Below are 16,014 nucleotides of genomic sequence, written 5' to 3'. Positions count from 1 at the left end.
TTACATCTACCTTTACTTTTTTTCCCTCAAAAAGTGAACCTATTTAGCAGATTATCAAAATGCTTTCAGTGCTGCAGAGCTTGGCTAGTGCTAAACAGAGGCTGTGATTGTGTGCCAGCGGGCATTTTATGGTAGGATTGAGAGCATAACTATTTATGTGGCACCTTGTTCTTTTTAAGAGAGCTTTCAGGTATGCTTTATTTGTTCATCTGAGCCAGTCTGTGATGTGGGTTGGGTAGGTATTATTAATTTGTTTTACAAATAAGGAACAATAAGGGGTTTGAAAGTGATTGAGCTGGCTTGGCAAATGTCGCAAAGTTTGGCTTTAGAGCTGGGTCTCCGGAATCTTTGATATTTTTTTCCTGCAAAGATGCCAGTTATTTGCTTCTCCTTTGGTACTGCATATAATTCTCATGGGCTGCCTGCAGTGGGAAGATCCTGTTACCGTAGGTTGAGGAGGAGATGGGGGAGATACAGGTTTGCTCAGATCCATCCACACTCTCCTATTCCTGGGAAGAGTGACATATTTCATTTGCAGGACAATCCCTGGGTTATCAGTATAGTGTGGGGCCACTGAACAGATAAAATCAGGAAGGGGATGTGGGTGCATTTGTGCAGCAAAAAGAGCAGTGAACCCTAAGGCAGATATGTGATGTCTCAGAGTCTTCATCTGTTAAAATGATGGCTTTATATTAGGTGCTCTCTAGGATTATAGAAGAAGATTTAGAGCCAAAGAGGTTAAGCCACAGTTCCAGGTCACCCAACAAGTTAGTGACAAGTTAGTGACAAAACCTGAACGAGACTGGGAGGGTCTGTAATAAAAGAATGGATAATCAGGGCTGTTAGCACCCTTTCTTCAACACAGGCCACCAGCTATTTGCTTTCCTTTAGCTCCTGCCCAGTAAAAATATAGTGTGAGCTACAAAGATATAATGTAAAATTTCCTAGTATTCCTGTCAACAAAAGTAAAAAGAATCAGGTAAAATTAATTTTAGTAACATTTTATTTAATCCAATATATCTAAAATATTATTTTAACATGTAATCAATGTAAAACTTGTAATTCTGGTTTTCATATTGTCTTTAAAAGTTAGTGTATGTTTTATACTTAGCGCATCTCAATTTTGATGAGCCACATTTCAAACACTCAATAGCCACGTGTGGCTAGTGCCTCCAGCCAAACATTCCTCTGTGTATTTTGGTTGAACTCTCTTAGAATGGAGTACTGGATGAACTTTGCTTTAAGAAGTGTCACAAGGAAAATCTAAACTTTCAAAACCTTGGATTTAGGAGTTGGTGATTCACATTATAACATGATTCACCATATGATGTAAATGATAAATCTTTGTAGGATGTCCTATGTGTGAACTAAATCTTTTTAGGTGTCCTAATGTGTGAACTATTTCACGAAAAGTGCAAGGGATTGAGAGATTTTGTTAGGTGTTTTGGTATTTGAAAATTAATGAGGAGTGTTTTAGTTTACCAGGCTGCTCAAAGCAAATACCATGAAAAGGTTCAGCTTAAACAAGGGAAATTTATTTGCTAACAGTTTTGAGACTGGGAAAATGTCCAAATCAAGGCATCATGATGGTGATGTTTTCTTCCTGAAGATGACCCGTGGGCTCAGCTGTCATGGGTCAAGGCATGTGGCAGTGTCTCCCGGTCTCTTTCTTTTCCTCTGGGTTCTGTTTCAGCTTCTTGCTCCCATGGCTTTCTCTCCCTTTTTCTGAAAAAATTTTTTAAAAAGATTTATTTGTTTCTCTCCCCTTTCCCCCTCCCCTGGTTGTCTGTTCTCTGTGTCCATTTGCTGCGTGTTCTTCTTTGTCTGCTTCTGTTGTTGTCAGCGGCATGGGAATCTGTGTTTCTTTTTGTTGTATCATCTTGCTGTGTCAGCTCTCTGTGTGTGCGGCGCCATTCCTGGGCAGGCTGCACTTTCTTTCGCGCTGGGTGGCTCTCCTTACTGGGTGCACTCCTTGTGTGTGGGGCTCCCCTGCGTGGCAGGCACTCCTTGCGTGCATCAGCACTGCGCTTGGGCCAGCTTCACACAGGTCAAGGAGGCCTGGGGTTTGAACCGTGGACCTTCCATGTGGTAGACAAACGCCCTCACCACTGGGCCAAGTCCTCTGCCTATCTGAATTTTATTTTAAGAATTCCAGTAAGAGGATTAAGACCCATCCTGATTGAGGTGGCCCACACCTTAATAGAAATAACTTCATCGAAAGGTCCCACTTATAATGGGTTCACACCTATAGGAATGGATTAGATTTAAGAACATGTTTTTCTGGGGTACATTGCTGCAAACCACTACAAGGAATAGGTATAAAAATTTCAGAATGAAAAAGTATGTCAATGGTAAAATATATTTGAATGGTTAAAATTCAGTTTTCTCACTTTTTAGGAGAACATCTGTTCCTTACAAAGGGTTAACCTTAATGATGTTTTAAGTCAGTGAACATGAATACTAATGAACAGTCAGGAGAAATGTGTTCTAGTCTCTCCTCTGCTTATTAATTGATTTTAGGGCAAATTTCTTTTGTTATGTCTATTTCATTATTTTTGTAACAATACCCAAAATTACTACATTTAAAAAATTAATGAGTTTAGTTACCATCATTAAAACTTAATCAGATTTTTAAAAAAAACCCTTTCAGGAATGCAGCCTTTTATTAATAATGTTATTTCTTTGGGAAAGTCAGATTTAACTAGATTATTTTCATTTATAACATTTTCTCTCCTTTCTTAGTTTGCTACATCTGCTATAATACATATGACAACCTGGTTTGCTTAAGCATCAGGAATTTATTGGCTCACAGTCTGAAGGCTGAAAGCCCACAGTCAAGGTATGGGCAGGCCATGCCTCCTCTGAAATCTATGGCGTTCTGTTGGTGGCCTACAGGCAGTCGGTCTCTGCCTCTCATGCAGGATCTGTCTTTTTCTCTCTCCTCCTCCTATAGCTTCCACTGGCTGCATCTGAATATCTTCTGCTTTTAATGACTTGAGCTACATTGCATTAAGGCCCACCTTGATTCAGTTTGGTCCCATCTTAGTAGTACCTTCAAAGATCCTAATTCCGTTAATGAGTTCACACTCTCAGGATGGGGTGGGGTATGCCTTGGAGGAGGACTGAGGGCACTGGCCCTAGACCAGATCATGAGTACATTAATGTTCACAGAGAGGGAGGCAGCCCCCGGAGGTCTCCAAATGGCTCAATGCAGTTTTTTTTACAGATTCATAGAACGCTAGAGTTAGAAGGGACCTTGATTTTGTTCCATTATCCCATTTCACAATAGAAGAAACCCAGACCCTGCATGGTTAAAGAGTCTGCCTGAGGTCACACAGTGCGTCAGGGGCAGAGCTGGGGTAAAACCTGGGTCTCTGACTCACCCTTCGGCTACCTCTGAACATTGATCCATGCTGTTCTCCCGTCTTGAAATGACCTCCCACCTGCTTTCCTTTCTCTTTCATAGATGTTTTTTAAATTGCAGAAGTAAAACATACATGCCACAGTAGTCTTAAATACAGAGATGCACCTCTCCTTCCCCCGTTTGGAAACACTATCCAGCTTTTGAAATTAAAATATAATTTTAATATAATTTTATATATTATATTAAATATATTTATATTATAAATATAAATAAAATATATAAATATATTTATATTATAAATATAAATAAATATAATTTTAATAAAAACGGACTTGGCCCAGTGGTTAGGGCGTCCATCTACCACATGGAAGGTCCGCGGTTCAAACCCCAGGCTTCCTTGACCCGTGTGGAGCTGGCCCATGCGCAGTGCTGATGCGCACAGGGAGTGCCGTGCCACGCAGGGGTGTCCCTTGCGTAGGGGAGCCCCATGCACAAGGAGTGCGCCCGTAAGGAGAGCTGCCCAGCGGGAAAGAAAGCGCAGCCTGCCCAGGAATGGCACCGCCCACACTTCCCGTGTGGCTGATGACAACAGAAGCGGACAAAGAAGCAAGATGCAGCAAACAGACACAGAGAACAGACAACCGGGGGAGGGGGAGGAATTAAATAAAAAAATAAATAAATCTTTAAAAAATATATATATTCTGGGCATCACTTCAGTGCAACACATATATATCCAACTCTTTTTGATTGTTGCAAAATTGTTATTTATACTTTATTCAATGATTCTTCTATTGATGGCCATCGAAGTTAGGGGTTTTTATTTTGCTACTGATAAATAATGCTGAGAATAGATTCCCAAACTGAGCTAGGTAGGACTAAGGATATGTGTTGTAACTACTGTCTGAATTCTTTTCAAAAAGTTTGTGGTAGCTCTTGCCCCTCCTCATAAATGCTTTATTTCTTTTCTTTCTAATTTTGTATTTATTGGTTATTATGCCTTATTATTACCCACTCTTTTTCTTCCTTTCTTTTGCTCCATGGTCAAACTTCTCTTCATTTCTTTACTCCCCTCATCATTAACATGGAAAATCTTCTATGATTTTCCATCCTACTAGTGGTTATTTTCCCACTAGAGCAGCTATAATTAAAAATCCTATATTAATAAATCCTATATGAATAAATAACAATTAAATAATAGGTATTCCTCATTCAAGACCTACTTCCCACTTTCCCCTTTGCCTCTGATCTACTTGGGTTTTAGTGAGATGGTTTAGAATTTTAGAAATTCTATTGTTTACTTTTGTATGTTTCTTCTTATTAAATAATTAAATTATAAATTCCAGGTATATTAACTTAATCCATTTATATTTTGCTATTTTCATCTTACCTTTGTCTCTCAAAGCTTGAAATCTGTCTACTTAGAGTACAACTGCAAATATTTACTCAGATTGGGCCATTGGTTGAGTAGTTTCATAGTCTAAAGAAGAAATTTGTTTGTCCTGATGGGTGAATAACATGTTGGTTGGAGTTTTTTCTCAATAGTCACTGTTTAACTGTGTCCTGGTTTTCAGTGTTGCAGTCAAGAAATCTTATGCTAATCTGATTCTTTTTCTTCTGTAAACTCTCTGTTCAATTTTTCTGAATAACTGTATGATTTTCTCTTAACCTTAGATTCTCTGACTGGTGATTTCCTGAAAGGACTACCAGAATAACCTGTAAACAGCGCAAAGCTGAGTTCCATTGCAATAAGGGAGGCCACCACCTTGACCAAGCATTTCAGAGGAGGAAGGGTGAGGGGGTGGGGAACTTATGAGGCTTTTTAGTGTCCTGTGTAAGGTAGGTTGTACAATGCAGGGCTTAGAATTAGACAAAGCTTGCGATAAATAAAAGTCTGGTGGTCTGGGAAAGGGATATTTAAAAGGGGTTAGTTGAGTCAGCTACTGTTCAGATAAATGGATTTTGGGAAAATTCCTAATTCATCTTCCTAGGTAAGAGTTTCCTGAAACTGCTGCAGACAGTTGAATAGTAAAGTCATGTTAATGCAGATAGTAAGATGTGTAGTTGCAAATGATTTTGGTTTGCAGTTTAAATATTTCACCAGGCCTAGGCATGTGTCTTTTTTTTCCTCGTTAATGCTGCCTGAGCTTGCTGTGCGCTCTTTTAGTCTGGAGAATTATGCCTTCTTCAGATCAGGGAAGTTTTCTTTTTCTTTTTTCTTTTTTTTTAATCTCCCTCCCTTCCTCCAAACCTCCCTATATCCTCCACTTGTTACTTTTTCTCCTCCAGAAAAACCTATTATTTGCATGTTCTATGTTCAGGTTGTATATACTATGTCTCTGATATTTTAAATCATGATTTTTTAAACCTTTCAGAATACTGAATGGGTTCTAGGTAGTCACAGTACCCTTTTTCATTTTGTCAATTGAAATTTTAATTTCAGAAACCATGTTATTTAATTTTAGAATGTTTTTTCTCTCTAATTCTGTTTTCTTTGACTCCTCTAGTCTCCTCAAGTCAGTTTCTCTCTTCTCTGATCCCAAGCTCTCCACTTTTTTAGTCTAGCACCCTGATATAATACTAGCTCTTAATTATGTTTCATATGTTTATTTCTTGTTACCAGAAAAGCTATGAGCAATTTAAATGTTCTATACTGTACTCCCTATGACCCTTTCTCTCAAAACCTTTTAGGAAACTAAAGAACACTTACCATTAATTTTTCAGTCATTGTAAAGGTGGGGACCCAAACTCATATGCCTTCACGGACCAGGCAGGTCACCTAAATGTGTGAAGTAGCGTTAAGTCCACAGGGAATAAACTGGGAAAGCACATTCCCATTCAACCGGGCAGCTCCCACAGATTTTTGGCATGTGCTTGGGTTGCTAAATCTTCTGCCTTCTAAAAGGAGGCAGAATATAAAGTTTCCTGATTTTTACATCACTATGTAGACCCTTGAAACAAGGTCTTCCAATTTGTGATTTCTGTCTTAAGTACTTAGAAGGCAATAAAGGTGGAGAAAGGAGCTCGTTTTGCCCATGTTTGATGATTTTGGATTCAGATGTCTTCAGCTTCCTCTGTGGTTCTTGTTCTTTTTCTCAGATAAGACAAAATTTAACTGCCTGGCTATTATCAGAGAAAAATAGACACTTAACAGAAGAATATAAACCATCCCTTTGCCCTAATATTACTGAAATTTTGAAAAGTTGCTCTTTTGTAGAAAGAATGCATTACATTAAAAAATAAAGAATTTCTGTAAATATTGAAATAACTTATAGTGAAATGTTTCTTGAGTAAGTTTGAGGGGCTTTTGTATTAAGGGGATAGTTATAAATTTACATAAAATCCATACTTTCAATGGAATGTATGACACTGGTGATAGAATAACGATGCCTGATGTAGGGGATTTACAACCTTTTCCATCTCGCTTTTCTCACATAGCTCTCTCCCTCTCCCTGGACCCTGAAGATAGGCCAAAAGTCCTGGCTCAGGCAGGATTGGTGTAACAGTTTTTGTTTATGAAACAGTAATTGTTTATGAATTCCAAAAATAGATATTGGATTATGTTTATAGACTGGTGTTTTCCTCTGGGCATATTAGATTCAGAGGTTTCACTTTTACTTTATTAAATCAAGATTAGGGCTTTTATTTGACCATGTCATTAGGGCATGCAGGGTTGAGTCCCCACCCCCTTGGTGGGGATAAAACAGATTCTCACACAGGAGTAAATACATGTAGAAGGAGAACATAGAAGCAGATGCTCAGGAAGAGAGAATGCTCCATAGATGTGGCCCCAGGAAGAGATATGAGTCTGATAGTCTATAGCTGACCTAGTGGAAAGACCAGAGCAACTGAGCTTGTTTCTTTCCTGAGCCTGGAAAGAAATGAGCTCTGGGGAGAATGATGAGCCTTAAGCCAGCCTAGAGCTGAGATAGGAAGAACCCGGGACCACAGAGGCTTAAGAGAAAGGAGGAAGGCAGAACCCTCACAGAGACTGGCAGCCATCTTGCTCTAACACATGGCAACAGACTTTGGTGAGGGAAGGAACTTACCCATCATGCCTTGTGACTGTGGCTTCTACCCCAAATAAATACCCTTTATAAATGCCAACAGATTTCTGGTATTTTGCTGTGCACCCCTTTGACTGACTAATATAGGTGGAAAGAAGGGGCTGTGAGATCAAAAGGCAGGGTGCTTTAGAGAGTTATGTTGGGTCGAAGAGTGGGAGAGGTCTGGGACTTTTTAAACGGAAGAGGATAGTAGTTTTTTTTTTTTTTTCTCCAGTTTTTATTTTGAAATAATTTCAAACTTACAGAACAGTTGCAAGAAAAATACAAAGAATTTGTGCCCATCCTTTGCCCGCAGATGATTAACATTTTGCCACATGTCTTATTTTTTTCTCTGTCTCTCAGTAAACTATTTGGGAATAAGTTGAAAACATGAGCCCTCATTAACTCTGAATTCTTTAGTACATATTATTTTTCAAAAATATCTGGACCCTCTTTTACATCATCATGGTACTACTATCAAAATCAGGAAATTACCACTGACAAAGTACTGCCATCCAGTCCGCAGACTTGTTCAGATTTTGTCAGTTGTCTCAATAATGCCATTTAGAGCAAAATAATCTAGTCTTGGATTATGCAATGCATTTTGTTATGATGTATCACTCTAGAACATTTGCTAGTTTTTTTGTAGATTTTGTAGATTTTCATGATCTTTGTATTTTTGAAGAGACACACACAGTGTCCTTCATTTGGCTTGTCTGATGCTTCCTCAATATTATAGTCAGATTACTTTCTGCAGGAAGTAAGCTTTACTCTTATTGCATCCTTCAGGTGGTACAAGTTGTCAATTTGTCCCACTATTGGTAAAATTAACTGCTCATTTGATTAAGGAAGTGCCTACCAGGTTTCTCCATTGTAAACTTCCCTTTTAATCCTTTGTAATAAGTATTTTGTGGGGAGATATTTTGAGACTGTATAAATATCCCATTCCTCTTCAGACTTTCACCCACCAGTTTTAGCATTCACAGATGATTCTTGATTGAATCAATTATAACTAAAATGGTAGTTTTTCAATTCTGCCATCCTTCTACATTTGTTGTCACCTTACTTTAAGGATCCATGTTCTCTTCTCCTAAATATTTATTCATTCATATATTTATGTTCATATGGATTCATGGATCCCTGTCAGTGGGTTATAATCTGATACTATTATTTATTTATGCTCACATTGTCCCAAATGGTATCTTCAAGCTGACTCCTATATTCTTTTGAAATGACCCTTGATTCTTGCAGCACTTCCTTTTTGGCACAATAAATTATTCCAGGCCTGGTACTTTCCTAGTCTTGAAATCAGTCAGTTTTATGAGGAGTGGAGAATGATATTTAGAAAACCAAAGATCTGGGCATTTAGTTGTGTTCATTGCTATTAAGATATCACTACTCTCATGCCTTCTCAGTGGGAAGACCTAGATGATTTCTATTTGTGTGTATACACACACACACATTTTATTTATTTCTATATTTATCTGGGCATATTAAACCATGAGTTCACACCAATATCCAGCTCCAAAGGGTTCATTCTAGTTTTCACTTTTCCATGTCTGTAACTTCCTTATCTAACAATGAGAACTCTGCCTCCCATTATTCTCAATATAGTTACTTATTGTTTATCCCTCTGTATGTGTCCGGTCTCCCAACCCTGCCTGGCTACCTCCTTGCTAAGCATCTGTCCTTGCTCAGATCCGTGTTTTGCTCAGTTTTAAACCCTACCAGATAAGCACGTTGCTTAGCCTTGAGCCTGTTGTCCATCTCCAACAAATATTGAGGAAGGAGAAGAATTTCTAGTGGCTTTTCAACTGAAAATTCCAGTTATTCAAGAAGGAAGGGAGAGGGAAAGGGACTAACTTCTTAGGCTCTTTTTAATGTTTGAAAGTTGAAAATAAAAACCAACATTCATACTGGGGCCATGTATTATAAAATCTGAGACCATTCTGTGACTGGGCTATGGGAGGCAACAGCTTTAACAGCTCAGTTGTAATGGACTTGTGGTCTCACAGAAAAAAGGAGATTTGCTTTATCTGAACATAGATTACATTTTGGAGGAGGGAGTTTTTATTTTGAGACTTTATTCACTTTCTTATAATTCTATCTTTCTTAAATATGAGCACATTTATATCATATAGGTATAAGTCATACAAGATAAAAATTAAACTCCCTCTTTCCAATCCTGCAAAGAATTCTGGAAAAATAAGGGCTTGATCATTATAATATATGGAATCAAAACATGAGTTTGGGAGTATGTGCCCTATCTCACCCAATACAATCATTCAGGGAAAAATTATTTGTACCAAAAAGAAATTCCTAGTTAAGGAAAGCAGGTATTTATTATGTTAACAATGGGGGCCCTTCAGAACTCCAGATAACTAGCTAGTGCCATAATACCTAGGGACAAATTTCAAGTCAAGGTATCCCAGAAACAAGGGTGAAAGGAAGGGCTGGGGGCAGGGAGGTTAAAAGTTGCCCTGAAATATATATATATATATATTTAGGAGGTACTGGGGATTGAACCCAGGACCTTGTACATGGGAAGCAGGCACTCAACTACTTGAGCTACATCTGCTTCCCAAGCATGAAATACCTTTTAACTGGAAGGATATTGAGATTTTCCTATGTAATTTAGGTATATTACCTAACTTGTGACGGGTAGGAAGACAGTAGAAGAGGGAATATTTGGTATATGCTTTGTCTCCTTTTTCATAGGGATTGGCATTTCTCGGCTGAGGGTTTTACCCATAATCTGATTATCTATGATTATAAAACAAACTACCCAACACTTAGTGGTTTGAAACAAAAACCATTTATTATACCTCATGATTTTGTGGGTCAGAACACTGAGCAAGGCTTGACTGGGAGATTCTTCTCCATGTGGCATTGTCTAGGGACACTCAGTGGTGGTGGTTAGGCAGCTGGACAGGTCTGGAGCTCCCAAGATGACTTCCTTCAGCACAGGCCTAGTGCCTGGGCAGTGGTATCTGAAAGACTGAGACTGAGCCTCCTCCTTATGCCTTCTTAGGACTTTTCCACGTGGTCTGTCAAACACAAGAGTTAGACTTCTTTCGTGGTGGCTCAGAGATCCAAGATCTCTATGAAGGAAGCAGCCATTTGTGTTAAAGCTTAGCTTATAATGGTTTTAGCACCACTTCTACAATACTTTGTGGGCAGTCATAGGCTAGCCCAGATTCAAGGAGGATCTAATTATAGAATTAGATCCTACCTCTTAATGGGAAGAGAGACAAAAATTGTTACAATCTTGAATGTAACACATCTTGAAAAAATTGAGTAGGAGATTGAATTTATTTTAAAAATTTTTTCTTAATCTTCTAAATAGTATGGGAAGTTAATTGTTTTTAGTGTGAATTTTAATTAATATTAAACACAGTGCATTTAAAGATTATGGAACATAATCCTTTCATCAAATGATTCAGGTTCAAATGATTATATCTGAAGTGAAGGATTATGTTTATAAAATGCATACCCTTGGGTTAACACATGTTCTCCTGTTCTTCAGGTTTATGAGCTTAGAAAAATAGATATTTATCTAAATATCTGGAATAAGTCAAGTTTGCTAATGAAGATTTGATTTCATTTTAAGGATATATAACCCCTATCTTTTTCCTTAAAAAAATTGAAAAAAAGAAGACTGGTTGTGACAGTGTCTTATATTGACAAATGTTTTGATATTGATTTCACTCTGATCTATAACTAATAAAATGTAAATGACAGGGTTTCTGATTTCTTTGACATGTCTCTCACTTTTATCACAGAGTTCTGCAGTCATTGCCCCAGTAAACCTTTGAAGGTTTTCCTTAGTCCAAAAGAAAAAATCTCATACTCCCCTATTTTTGACCCTGCATTAGTGTAGTACCTTCTCTAACATTTTTTAAAAAAGATTTATTTATTTATTTCTCTTCTCTTCCTACCCGCTCCCCCCCCCCCCAGATGTCTGTTCTCTGTGTCTCTTTTGCTGTGTGTTCTTCTTTGTCCACTTCTATTGTTGTCAGTGGCATGGGAATCTGTGTTTCTTTTTGTTGCGTCATCTTGTTGTGTCAGCTCTCTGTGTGCGGTGCCATTCCTGGGCAGGCTGAACTTTCTTTCATGCTGGGCGGTTCTCCTTATGGGGTGTACTCTTGCGCGTGGGGCTCCTCAAAGACACTCCTTGTGTACATCAGCACTGCACATGGGCCAGCTCCCCACGGGTCAAGGAGGCCCAGGGTTTGAACCGCGGACCTCCCATGTGGTAGACGGACGCCCTAACCACTGGGCCAAGTCCACTTCCCAGTACCTTCTTTAACATTGATACAAGAATATTACAATATTGCTATTAACCAAAGTCCATAAGTAACATTAATTGTATTTTTCCCATGCATCACTATATTCTTACCATCTTATAATAGTTACATACATTTGTTCTAGTTCACAGAAGAACATTCTTGTATTTGTATTATTAACCATAGTCTTCATCAACCTCTGGGTTCATTGTTATTCAGTCCCTAGATCAGGAGTTTTTAACCAAGGGTTTACACACCCCAAGGGGTCAGTGGAAAGATTTCAGGGAGTCCATGAGCTTGAATTGAAAAAAATCAACTCGATTAGATGTCCAACATGATATGCGTGTTGCCTCATCAAATACTACACTGCAGTTCAATGTTGTTATTCAAGATAAACAACAGCAGTCTTTAAAAAATAAAATTTGACTTTAACTTCCCTATATTTTTGATGTATTGGATTATTATTTATTATGTTACAAAAGAAGCACATATGTATAGTACTATTATATCATGTTTTCTTAAATTTTCGTAATTGTATTTCAATATTTATAATTTATTTCCTTTGTAATTTTTATTTTATGCATTTAAAAACATTTTTGTGGGGACCTCTTGGTGTGGGTGTGATGTATTTATTAAATAATATGCAGTATAGTGTGGACTTAGTAGGATTTTTATTTTGGTATAGTATGTTCTGACTGTAGAAGATAACTGCCTGCAAAACGGTTGGTAAGGATGGCAGAGATGGTTTTATGACTCTGGGAAAACTCACATTTCTAGATGTTTGCCAAAAATGACCATTTGAACATGTGTTGGGCTGTGTTAGGTTATCAGGTGTTGGAATTATGGGAAAGCTGTAAAATGTAATTTTGAATAATCTTAAAATTTAATTTAAAGACGTGATGTTGAATGTCGTAAAACTATTTGCCGCTACATGCTGAGAAGCGATCAGTGTTTTTCACCTGACTGGCATAGGGATCCATGGTCTAACAAAAAAAATTAAGAACCTCTGCCCTAAATTATTCTCTAGCTTTCTTTTAATGGACATTTACATCCCTAAACTATCCCTTTTAGCCACAATCACAGCTATGTTAGTTATACTTACTATGTAATTTGTTACAGTCAACTCTATCCATTTCCACACTTTTACAGGCTAGCGCTAATTGAAAATTCTACATATGTTAAACATCTGTACTCCTCAGTCCTCATCCTATCACCTAGTAACTTACAGTTTAGGTTTAAACTCTGTGTGTTTATTTTTCATAATTAGTTCATATTAGGGAGACCATATAATATTTGTCCTTTTGTGCTGGCTTATTTCACTTAGCGTAATGTCCTCAAGGTTAATCCATGTTATCAGAAACATCCCAATTTAATTTCTTTTTCCTGCGTCATATGTATATACTGCATTTTGTTTATTCATTCATTGGTTGATGGGCACTTGGCATTGTTTCTTTCTTTTGGCAATTGCGAATAATGCTGCTATGAACATCGGTATGGAAATGTCTGTTCGTGTCACTGTTTTCAGTGGATATATATTAGGATATATTCCTAATGGAGGAATTGCTGGATCATATGTCAGTTCTATATTTAGCTTCCTGAGGAACCACCAAACTGTCTTCTGAAGAGGCTGTACCATTCTACATTCCTACTAACAGTGAGGAAGTGTTCCTATTTCTCTGCATCCTCTCCAGCATTTGTTTTCTGGTTTTTTTAAATAATGGCCATTCTGTATGGTGGGAGCTATCACTGTCTTCTTGATTTGCTTTTCCTTAATAGCTAGTATCAATAAGAATTTTGTGTGCCCTGTTCTAACATGAGTTGCAAGAAACTGGGAAAGGCTAATGTTTTTCTTTAATGGCAGTTATCCTGTATTGATTCCATTCCTACTTCACAGCTTGCCCTGTGACCTTTGAGCAAGTCACCCATTTCTCAGTAACCTGGGAAAGGGCTTATAAGGCTCTCCCAGTACAAGAATCAAGAATTTTGCAATATGTATCATCAAGAACATACCCTTGTCTTTAGTATAGTAGAGCATTCTCAAGCTCTTTAGTCTGAGGACTCTATACTTTTTAAAATTACTGAGGATCCCCCAAAATGTTTGTTTATGTGGGTTTTATCTATTGATATTTGCTGTATTATAAATTAAAATGGAAGAATTCTGCAAATTAATTCATTAAAAGCTATTAATAACATTTTTATAAATTATAGCTATATTTTCCAAAGCAAAGGAGTTTTAATGAGAAGAGTAACATTGCTTTTATGGTTTTACATATCTGTTTAATATCCACCTTAATAGCAGACAACTGATTCTTATATCTGCTTCTGCATTCAGTCTTTTGTGATATCACATGCCATTTAGCCTCTGGAAAATTCAGGGAATATTTGTGAGAGAATGATAATCAAAAAGACATATAAATTAATACTATCATGAATATACTTTTGGCTTCATAGACCTCTGAAAGGTCTCAGGATCCTCCCAGAAATCCCCAGGCTATACCTTGAGAACCACTGGTGTAATAAAGACTTTGCTGAAAAGGATTCCCTGAAAAGTTGGAATACTAACTTTACCACTTCTTTCTGTGTAACTGTAGCCAAACTGCTTACTCTCTTCAACCTTTGTGACCTCATTTGTAAAATGGGTATAAAATACCAATTTCACACAGCTGTTCTGGAGATTAAATGAGTTAAAGTATATGACCACATCTAGCATAGTTCCTTAAACATAATTAAGATAGTTTACTTTAATTTACATTTTCTTTTGCTGTAATATGAAATAAAGGAGTGAGAAAGTGAGTTACATGGAAGAAAACATTTTAAAGTGATTAGTTAACATTTTAAAGAGAAAAGCAGGAAGTGAGATGTGGTAGATTGTCTACAAAGATGACCACTAACAGTTCTTCCAGTCACTCACCATCAGGTGTGTCACTCCTACTATCAAGAGACAGGATCTGTTCCCTTTCCCTTTGCATCTGGCTGGCTTCCTGACTTGCTTTGACTGCTAGGGTGTGGTGAGAGTGATGCTGTGCCAGGTCTGGGCTTTCATAAGCTTGGCAGCTTCCACACTTGCTTTTTTGGAGCCCTCAGCTACCATGTAGTGAAGTCAGACTGCCCTGCTGGAGAGAGAGGGCTTGGAGGATGAGAGACTCTGAAGAGAGGGAGAAAGCAGCCAGTCTCCAGGCATTCCATCGAAACTGCAGAATCATGTGCAAATTTTTTTTTTTCACTTTAAGCCACTGAATTTTTAGTTGATTTGTTATGCAGCAAGATAGTTAAAATGTTAGATGAAAGTCTGAGAAGAGTTTGTCAACATGTAACCAAACTTTTGTGTATGGAAAACAAGAATACCCAAACAATCACATTCGACTCATATTTAGACGACAGAAGGTTTTCTTTATAAATTCCTCACCTAGTAAAAAAAGTGAAAGTAAATCTTAGAAACCATTAGATCCTGGTTATCAATTCCTGCTTGGGAGGAAGGAGCCTTGGTGCCTGAGGAATATGTCCTACATTCCTATATTTGTTTTCCCAGAAAATTTGGAATCTATTATATTAAAAAATGCTGAGTAAAGATACAGTAAATTTTTAAAGCCATAGCATTAAAAGATATTTGGGATTCATTTCCTCTTTGAGAAGGAGTAAATTGTTTGTCCCAAATTTAATAGTTATTATTCTGTGCCAATGACAAAAACCTGTCTTTCTGGTTTGTAACTCGTGTTGATCTGCAAAGGTGTTATTACTCATTTGAAGAATTCTTTGCTCTGGTTGAAAGCCCCACTGATGGTATTTTCAAATAAATTTACCCTAATTGGGAGTCCTTCTTGAAGATTATAAGCCTCTCTTTTTCCAGAATGTTCTTAGTGTGTCCATAATGAAGGTATCTATATTTGCTGAAAGTTAAGTAGCATGTAATTCTACAATCCAGAAATATGCCACAGGTATTTATTTACTCTGATATAAAAGTAAATTAATGAATTATGACATTATTTAAATGAAGCTTTTCTGAGAGTAAAGTGATAAGACAGATGCTTCCTTTATTTTTCCATTTATGTAATTATTTGTTTGCTTATTTATTTATTTTCTTAACTGTCTTTATATCCAGTCTTTTTTGTTTTACTGCTGATGGAAAACCAAATTCCTGTTAGGTATTTTTTATTGCACAAAGAAAACTGGACTTCTCTATGTACGTTTGCTTTATGTATAAGAATTTAATATCAGGTCCCTTATTTTTTGGCTTACAAATTTCAAATGTAATGTACTTATTCCTTATACTGTCTTTAGAGTATGAGTCTTTTGGGATTATATAGCTTTATATAAACATACC

General features: G+C 37.3%; 1 protein-coding gene and 1 long non-coding RNA gene across 7 annotated transcripts in view; one reads left to right on the top strand and one right to left on the bottom strand.

The window, feature by feature from the left end:
• EPB41L4A (erythrocyte membrane protein band 4.1 like 4A) overlaps positions 1-16,014 on the top strand; it is a 266,210-nt gene that overhangs the window by 83,232 nt on the left and 166,964 nt on the right. The gene's annotated exons all lie outside the window — the stretch shown is intronic.
• Positions 1,514-6,139, bottom strand: LOC131273588 (uncharacterized). The gene is made up of 2 exons (XR_009180852.2): positions 6,072-6,139; positions 1,514-1,725 (listed from the first exon to the last, which is right to left on the bottom strand). It is a non-coding gene; the product is annotated as an uncharacterized lncRNA (long non-coding RNA).

This window comes from Dasypus novemcinctus, chromosome 2 (genome assembly GCF_030445035.2).
Source record: "Dasypus novemcinctus isolate mDasNov1 chromosome 2, mDasNov1.1.hap2, whole genome shotgun sequence".
NCBI lineage: Eukaryota > Metazoa > Chordata > Mammalia > Cingulata > Dasypodidae > Dasypus > Dasypus novemcinctus.
This window is presented reverse-complemented; position numbering and strand designations above follow the sequence as displayed.